This window comes from Megascapheus bottae, chromosome 9 (assembly GCF_031878675.1).
Source record: "Megascapheus bottae isolate mThoBot1 chromosome 9, mThoBot2.hap1, whole genome shotgun sequence".
Taxonomy (NCBI): domain Eukaryota; kingdom Metazoa; phylum Chordata; class Mammalia; order Rodentia; family Geomyidae; genus Megascapheus; species Megascapheus bottae.
The window spans coordinates 26623960-26633568 of record NC_143517.1 but is presented as its reverse complement, the minus strand read 5'-3'; the positions used below and the strand labels follow the sequence as shown (position 1 = coordinate 26633568).

The following is a 9609-nucleotide window of genomic DNA, read 5'->3' as shown; positions in this document are numbered from 1 at the left end:
GAAGGTTACATAATTTAAGAATATGGATGAAGTTGGGAAAGATGGGGGATAACAGTAGAACAGGTATCATTGACTGAGATGCATTTTACTGATTGGTTGAATTAGAATGCCTTCATACAATTATAATAATAATTTTAAAACCCACTCTATTAGTATGTACATCACAAGTGAAGGTCACTTCTGATTATTTTTCTCTCTCATTGGACATTTCAAGTAAATTAGAAGATGCAAAAAACTTTTAACACTGAGATTTTTTCTTCCCATGTGTGAATACTTTTAATGCTGTATATGTTAAATTACAATAGGCAACTATAATAAAACACAGCACCTCAGAGTCATGAACAGCACATTACAGTGCTCATATAAAAATATAGAACGCTTCACGAGTTTGCATGTCATCCTTACGCAGGGGTCATGCTAATCTCTCTATCGTTCTAATTTTAGTATATGTGCTGCCAAAATGAGCACAAGATTGAGATTTTAAGGTATCAATAAAAAGTTCCCATGTGGGATTCGAGCTATGGTGTCATGTGCTTAGTCCCAGTAACTCCAAAAGCAAAAGTAGGAGAATGGGAGTCTGAGACCTCCTGGGTAGAATGCAATTCTGTCTGAAGAACACTAAAAGTAAAAAGGACTAAGTTCATAACTCAAGGTGTACCGCACCTGCTCAGTGTTTGCAGGACTCTACATTTAAGCCTCATTACAGTTTTTGTTAAAGAAATTCATAAGTGGGAATCAGTGATAAAATGTTTGCCTAGGCTGAGAATGTGGCTTAGTGGTAGAGTGCTTGCAGAGCATGCATAAAGCCCTTGGTTCCATACCTCAGTACCACATACACAGGAAAGGCACCCATAACTCAAGTGGTAGAGTGCTAGCCTTGTGTAAAGAAAGCTTGGGGACAGTGCCTAGGACCTGAGTTCAAGCCCCAGAACTGGCAAAACAAAACAAAGCAAAACAAAAAACACCTGCCTAGTGTTGGAGGCTCTGGCTTGATCCTTCACACAAAATATAATTCAATTGTATAAATTCCCTAACCAACTTTTTGGTACAGAATTGATCACTAAGTTCTTACCATAATAGTCATTAGTGTAGGTAGACGTCAGTGGCTCACATGTGTAATCCTAGCTACTCAGACAGCAGGGATCTGGAGGATCAAAATTCTAGACAAATCCCAGGAAAGCTGTTCTCATGACTCCTACTTCAAGCAATAGCTGAGCACAGGGGTTCACACTTGTCATCCAATCTATACAGGAGGCTGAGAATGGGAGGAATGCAGTTCCAGCCCAGCCCAGTCAATAAAGTTCATGAGACTCCTTTCCCTCGATCTCAACAGAAAAAGCTGGGTGTGGTGGCAGACACCTGTCATCCCAGCTACAACAGGAAGCTTAAATAAGACCATCATGGTTAAGGTGGACCTGGACAAGAAGGAAAATAAAAACAAGACCCTATCTCAAAAATAACCAGAGCAAAAGGGGTTCAAGTGGTAGAGTGCTAGCCTAGGTAGCATGAGCTCCTGACTTCAACCCCAGTCCAGTACACACACACACACACACACCAAAAATAAAAAGAAAATAGCCACCAATATGGATATCCATAAGCTTCATAAAAGCATATTGTGCTCATTATCTGATTTGTGAAATGATAATGACTCTTGAATAATAAGTAAATTACCTTTTAAAAATAAGAAAAAAGGGCTGGGAGTTTGGCCTAGTGGTAGAGCGCTTGCCTAGCATGCACGAAGACCTGAGTTCAATTCCTCGGTACCACCTACATAGAAGAAGAAAAAAAGCCAGAAGTGGCCTGAGGCTCGAGTGGTAAAGCTCTAGCCTTGAGAAAGTCTAAGGACAGTGCTCAATTCCTGAGCTCAAGCCCAGGACTGGCAAAAAAAAAAAAAGACATAGAGAAAGCATACTGTCTTTGCTGGCTAATGTTCTATTAGACATATTATTTCACTTAGAATCACACTTCCTAAAATAATTGCACTGACAGACATCAAGAGAAAGGATGACATTGTCTAGAAAGAAAGAAAAGAAAGATATTCCTTACCTGATTTATGTAACTATGACCCCTTTATACATCATTGTTACAATAACAATTTTTAAAAGTTTAAAAGCTCTCAGGATCCGGGCGTGGTGGCTCACACCTGTTATCCTAGCTACTCAGGAGGCTGAGATCTGAGGATTGTGGTTCAAAGTCAGTCTGAGCACTAAAGTCCGTGGACTCTTATCTCCAATTAAGCACCAGAAAACCAGAAGTGGCACTGTGGCTCAAGGGGTCAGGCAGTAGCCTTGGGCTGAAGAGCTCAGAGACAACACCTAGGCCCAGAGTTCAAGACCCGGGACTGCAAAAAAAAAAAGTTCAAAAGCTAATTACTAGCAAGCTCAATTGACATGTAAAATCCTTCCTCAAGTACTGAAAAAGTAACTGAGAAATTTATGAAGGGAAACAATGTCTTATGATTTGTTTAAAATGGTATCATTTTGACTTTTCCTTTAGTGAAATTGGAAAGTGATTTCTTATAGACAGATGTGTGTTTTGTGGTGAGTCTGAAGAATCAACTTACCTGATAAGTAGGAAACCTTGGTGTCCAAGTAAGGGAGAGTTGTGAAGAATGAGGTACTCAGGTTAAAATTATGGTCTTAGGCGCTAAGTCTCACTATGGCTACACACATTCTTGCCACTTGCTGAGTTCATTAAAACCCCTGTAAGCCATCTTCCCTTTGATGTTATCATCTTTGCTCTTAGATGAAGAAGGAAATGTGTGATACAGCTGATGGTGGGTGGAGGAGTCTGTGGCTAGGCTGCCACAGCTGTACACATGGCCCACAGGTGGCCTCTGGCTTCTGGAGTTCTGTACAAGCTGTGTCCTGTTCAAGGCTCACATGCAACTTTACCAATCTCATGTATTCCTCAGCTCCCTTGTAATCACCACATCTACAGAACAGACCCAAATCCTAGAAGTTCTAGCCTCCAGAGTCCAGGAAATGACAGTTTCCTCAGTGGTATGCAGATGAGTCAGACACAAGTGTAGCCTTTGAGTGCAGACTTGACTCCACAGGTGTTTTTGTTTTGTTTTGTTTTAACACACCCCAAGGCAGGGGGACAGGGATTCCTTCACTGCAGACCATTCTTGGAGTAGTTTTGGGACTGGAAGTTTCCACTTTTCCTGATCTACAAGCAAACAGTGAAATCTATGCTAAACTTAACCATCCTCCTTCCTAAAACAGCCCTTCCTTTTTAGTTCTCATTAATTTTGCCATGATGAATTCTCTGTGTAACCATAGGGTTATGAAAGGCTCCTTCTAATTCTCCCACTATCATCTCCAAGCTGGTTGTGAAGCTCTTCGTATTCTTCCTCCTGTTTCTGTGGCCAACATATACTTTTCATTCCACTGCTGCTCAGGACCCAGGACCCTCTGACCCTGACCCTGTGCCTTTCTGCTCTTCTTACTCCCACAGGCCCTGCTCTAAAGGAATGCTTGTATGTGTGGCTGAACACTACCTGGAATCAAGTCTCACTCTTTGACCTAGAAATCCAGGCAGGCCCCACACTCCTGCCCTGCTTTTCCTGGTGTTCTCTTATAGATTACTATGAAATGTCCTCTCAGAGAACCTATAACTTACTTGTGATGCACTGATTCTTTTGATTCTCCTGTAAGGACTCAAGTTCCAATGTCACTTTGAATATCATATATGAAGGCTATACAGTATCATAAGTATCCAAAAAGTAACCCTGAAGTTTACAGCTTCATGACACAAGTGGCATTTCTTTGGGCCTAAAGATAAGTTTTCACTTTTGTTTTACTCGTTGCTGGGGATTGAAGTCAGAGCTTTCTGATTGCTAAATCTGTGGTCTACAGTTGAGCTACATTCTCACTCCTGTGAAGTTTTTTGTTTTTTTGGGTTTTTTTGTTTTGTTTTGTTTTTTCATATAGACAAAACAGACTAAGGAAGAAAAAGAGGAGAAGGAAGAAACAGAAAGAGGATGGGGGACAAGAAAGGAGGAGTTAGCCAGAGAGGTGATGAGCCTTAGAAAAACAGTAAACCATGAGAAAGCTGTTCCCTTCATTCATATGTGTGGCACAAGTAATCTTTTTTTGGTGAATATTTTATATGGTCAGAGACACATAGGCAGTGTGCCTTTGTATTGCAAGTAAATCTTGCTAAAAGTAAAACCTCAAGTGTAGAGAAGTAGACAAAACAACGAATTGCCTAAAACAAATATATAGCTTTCCTTCTTTCTTTTCCTTTCTTTTTTTCACATTTGATCTTGCATTTTAGATACCCAACAGAATTTTGGGTTTTATTATATTCCTTTATCTTGAATGGTCCTCCTCCAGAAGTGTCATGCCTGGTAGCTCCACCACCTCCAACTCTAGATCCAATGTGTTTTTTCTTCCCTTCTGAAGACTCTGGATATTTGATTCCTTTTTGAACTTTCTATTTAGCTTCAAATCTCCCCAAACTACAAGTTAGCTGTCATCCTGTACAAAGTAACTTTTGCATATTTGTGATAATTTACTCCAATAAGGATTGGTCACCTGTAGCTGTTGTTTTGTGTACCTGATCACCTTACAGTGCAGGTGGGGAGGTCACTGGAGGAGTTGGCTGGGCCCCCCAGTATTGAACTGTCTTTCTATTTCACTGAAACACTCTGGGCCTCATCACCTCCTTCCTCCTTTCTGCCCTGACATCTAAAAGCAGGTCATTTCCAAAGATTGTCTATCCTTCCCTGAAAACTCAAGTCACTGTCAACCCCACAGGTGAAAACCACAGTGTATATGATTGCACAGCTATATTATACTGTTCCTGAGAAAAATGTCAGTAAAGGTTGTTTCTTCCCTGTGTCTTGATCAGTTATGTAAGTTTCACCTTTGCACTACAATTGCACTTCACAAGAGTGTCTTTAAATTATCTTGGGGGGAGATAAGGTTGTTTATCAATTATCAAAGAAGGGATAAGGTTGCTTCTTTTTTAAAGGCATTTGATCTCAGAGAAAAATGTTGGCAGCTCATGTAGAGGTATTCAACCATTGAATGCTTTTACCAAAGTATGTGTGAACATTGCTTGATTTTTTAAAAGAGTGAGGTTCAATCTTGGGCACCGGGTAGGATGGAGAGGTGTGGAATGACAAGAGGGTATGGAATGTAGGTAATACTATCTTTCCAGGGTGCTGGAGAAATGGGGTGAAGCCTGACCTGCCAGCTTCCTTAACATTTTGTCATTCAAGGCAGAGCTGGAGGAGGGTGACGGGTGGCCACAGCCATGGGATTAAAGATTGTCCACATGGTGAAGATGGGGCCCGCAGAGAGGAGCCTACCACGTTCTGTTTAAATAAGATGGGGACGGGTGTAAGCAGGGAAGCTGAAACCCTACAAAGGTCTCCATGGACCTGGATCCACTCCTGTTTTGCCTTTGCCTTCATTTTTGTACCATCGGAAGAAAAAAATACCAATAAATTGTAACTATATGTCACGGCTAATGATATTATATGTTATCGTGGTGCTTGTGAATTTGGGGGACTTGGGAAGCTCTCTGGGAAAATTCCTTTCAAATGTCAAAGGTCTAGTCTCTAGAGACCAAATCAAGCACATTACTTTTCCTCTTTCTAGCCACTCCCTCCTCTAACAGCTGGGGTCTGAGTCATGTTTGGTATCTCCAGGACAACCGCCACTTCTTACCATTCCCAGCTCTACTCTCACTTCCCACCCTCAGCTCCCATCCATTCTTCTCAGAGATCTTATGTTCAAGATTAAAAAAAAATGAGCCTACACTGGCTGTGCACAAGAGGGAGGGTGTCATTTGTGATATTTCCATATATGCACCCAGTATACTCCATAATCCGGGCCTCAGTCTTCCTTATTTTCCCTTCCAGATGTTTTGTTTTTTGTTTTTGCTTTTGCCAGTCCTGGGGCTTGCACTCAGGGCCTGGACATTGTCCCTGAGCATCTTTTGCTCAAGGCTAGCATTCTACCACAGCACCACGTTCAGCTTTTTATGTGTATGTGGTACTGAGGAATGGAACCCAGGGCTTCATGCATGCTAGGCAAGCACTCTACCACTAAGCCACATTCCCAGCCCCTCCCAGATTTTTTTTTTATTTTGACCAATCCTGGGCCTTGAACTCAGAGCCTGAGGGCCATCCTTGGGCTTTTGTAAGGCTAGAACTCTACCGCTTAGGCCACAGCACCACATTCAGTTCTTTTCTGTGTATGTGGTATCGAGGAATTGAACCTGGGTCTTTGTACATGCCAGGAAAGCATTCTACCACTAGGCAAAACTCCCAGCCCCTAGATGTTTTGTTTTTTTCAGTTAAATTTTGAGCTTTTAAAAAGTAACTGTAATTCTTGGATGTCATAGAGGTGGGAATCTGAGGCAGTATTGCAGAATTATTAAAAAATAAAGGTTAGTGTTTGATAATTCTGGTAATAAAAGCATTATAGTTCCCCCAAATAACTGTAGATTAGAAGGAATGACACAGAATATCCTGTGGACCCTATTACCTAATTACAGTGAATAACCACCAATAGAATACTCACTGAACTTACTTAGTCTAGTTCTATTGAAATTTGTGTATGTGCATTTCTACACCATGTTGTTTATATGTGTATTCTATACCACCAATCCACCACAGATAATAACTCTCCATGTCCTTCCTTAATAATCACATCTATCAGCTCCTTCCTTAACTGTGGACAACCTGATTTCTAATTTTTTCCATTTCAAACCTACACACACACACACACACACACACACACACACACACACACACACACACACACACACAGAATCAGACCTTAAAGTAACCTTTCAGGGTTGGCTTATTTTACTCAATAAAATATCTGGAAGATTCAAGTATTTCTTGGTGTGTTGGTAGTTCATTCCGTTTTCATTTGTGATTAATGTTTCTTAGAATATATATATGTTTATATATATAAACACACATACTCTTAGAGTGTATATATACATGTACAGTTACATGTACAGATACATATATATATATGTACAGTTTGGGCAACTGAAGTGCATCTGAACTATTTCTAGCTTTGGACTATTATAGATAAGACTGCTATAAGTATTCTTGCACAAGTTTTTGTGTGAATATAAGTTTTCATTACTCTGGGATGAATACCAAAGAGAGAATTTTAAGTTGTATGATAGTCATATGGGTAAATTTTAAAACAATTGCCAAAATGTCTTTTAGAGTGACTGTGACATTTTATACACCATTACTATATGAATGGTCCAGTTATCAACTCTTGCATTTGGTATTGTCCCTATTTTTGACTATAGACATTCAAGTAAATGTGTCATGATATCTGTGGTTTGAATTTGCAATTCACTGTTGGTTAATGATTTTGAACATTTTTCCATATGCTTGTTGTCTGTATACCCTCTTAGTAAAATGTCCTTTCATGTCTTTTGCTCATTTTCTTAATTGGATTGCTTGGGTTCTTTTTTCTTTTACTGTTGCATTTTGAGAATTCTTTCTGCATTCTGCATACCCGTTACTTGTCAAATATGTGAGTTGGCAAATATACTTTCCCAGTCTGTAGCTTGAGTTTTCATCTCCTTCAGGGTGGAGATGCTGTAGACAAAAAAGTTTTTCACTTTTCTGAAATCCAGTGTTTACCTTTTAAGGATTTGTCTTTAAGTCTAAGAACTCTTCACTTAGCTCCAGATCCCCCAAATTTTCTCTTATTCTCTACACATTCTTAAAAAAGAGGTACCTACACTTCATCATTTGAACTGGTTGATTGTGGTGGTGCATAGCTATAGTCCCAGGAACCAGTAGATTAAGGCAAGAAGATCATTTGACCCCAGGAGTTTTATACTAGCCTTATCAGTTAGATCATGTCAGGTTAGATTAGATCAGTCCCTGAAAAAAGTGGATTCACATGCATTTCTCTCTCTCTCTCTCTCTCTCTCTCTCTCTCTCTCTCTCTCTCTCTCTCTCTCTCTCTCTCTCTCCCTCCCTCCCCCCCTCTCTCTCTCCCTCTCTCCCTCCCTCCCTCTCCTTCTCTCTTTCTTTCCTTCTCCACCTCTTCCTCCTCCTCCTCCTTCTCTTCTCCTTTACTATTAATCCCTCTCTCCAGTGGAGTTGCTCCCTGAGATAGAAAAGTTGGGAAAGGAGTCATTTGGTGTGCAAGATATTAAGTATCAGGTGTTTGTGGGACAACAAAGGGAGAAAATAAGAAAGTCCATACCTGGGGCTCAGAGGGTTTATCATCTGAAAATAATTGTCCCTTATGCAAATAATGTTTCGATGTGGTTTCAAAGGCCCAGGGTTCTCAAGGTAATTATGCTTATTATCTTTGGTGGTTCTAGGGTTTGAATTCAGGGCCTTATCCTTGACACCCAAGCCTGCTCCCACTTGAGTCTTACCTTCAGCCTCTTTTGCTTTAGTTGATCTTGGGGGTAGGTTCTCATTCAGTAGACAATTGAAATAAATTACAGAATCCTGCTTCTTGAGCAACTGGAGGTGATCCCAATCCAACTCTTCCAGAAAAGAATTCGTTTGTCCAAGTCAATCCAATTATACATCTGCGTAAGCATTAAGCAGCTTGTCTTCCCCAGATGGAGAAGGCAAGTGCTGTGCTGCACTGGTATGGTGAGCAGTTCCATCACTTTCTTCAGGGAGTTGAGCCTGATGCACAGGACCTGGGAACCCATACCATAACCTGGACAGCGATCCTCCATTTATACTTCCATGCCATGCTATTGGTTGAGAAGAGGGCCCACTTATCCTTGACTTCTGATCCTCCCAATCCCAGCATCCTTAGTCACTGGGATCACAGGCATGAGCTTGTAATTGGCATGACTCACAGGACAAACCATGTGTGCAGAAGCGCTCACATGGGACAAAGAACATGGGTCAGCTGTTGCTCAGCTTTCCTGAGGAGGAAGAATAACCCACAGATTCACTGAGTCCTAGAAGCACTATGCCAAGCCTGTAGCACAAGCTCACCAGGAACTTGCAGCTGCTCCAGGACAGCCGGGCATGGAGCCAGGAGAAAGGAGGCCTGTTCTTCTTGGCAAAGAATATGCTGTGTCTTTTTAAAGTCTAAGCTGGAGGGACGCAAACAGCAGTTGGACTTGCTAATAGTTCCACACAGCCCTAGAAGGCCACTGAATACACAGAATCCAAAATGATCTTTGTTGGCTGGGAGAGTCAGTTGCATTGTTTTTGTTAGAATCAAATTAGGATAAATCATTTAAAATACACTGCAAATAGAAGCAAACACATGAATGTTAAAAAGAAAAGATATGTTCAAGTAGAAACAGACCTCCCCCCAGAAAAGGGGGAGTTGTGGGTGTCTTGGCATGCATCAGTCATGTCTGGTTGTCTGATAAGGGTATTGAGAAAGCTGATGTGAGCTCCTGCTACATTAGTAGTCTGAAGTTGGCTACACGGAAGGCTGACATCAGGAGAACTGGAGTTTGCGGCCAGCTTATGCAAACAGATGGTGAAAACCTAATAAAAATCTGAGTGAGGTGGCATTTGCCTGCCATCCCAGCTATAATAAAAAAATAAATAGGAATATTATTAGGTAGGCTATCCTGGGCATAATTGTGAGATCTTATTTGAAAATAAAGAAAATAAAAAAA

General features: G+C 40.9%; 1 non-coding gene across 1 annotated transcript; it reads right to left on the bottom strand.

The window, feature by feature from the left end:
- Window positions 1-364: 364 nt before the first annotated feature.
- Window positions 365-468, bottom strand: LOC150058921 (U6 spliceosomal RNA). The gene has a single exon (XR_016536733.1). It is a non-coding gene; the product is annotated as a U6 spliceosomal RNA (small nuclear RNA).
- Window positions 469-9609: the final 9141 nt, after the last annotated feature.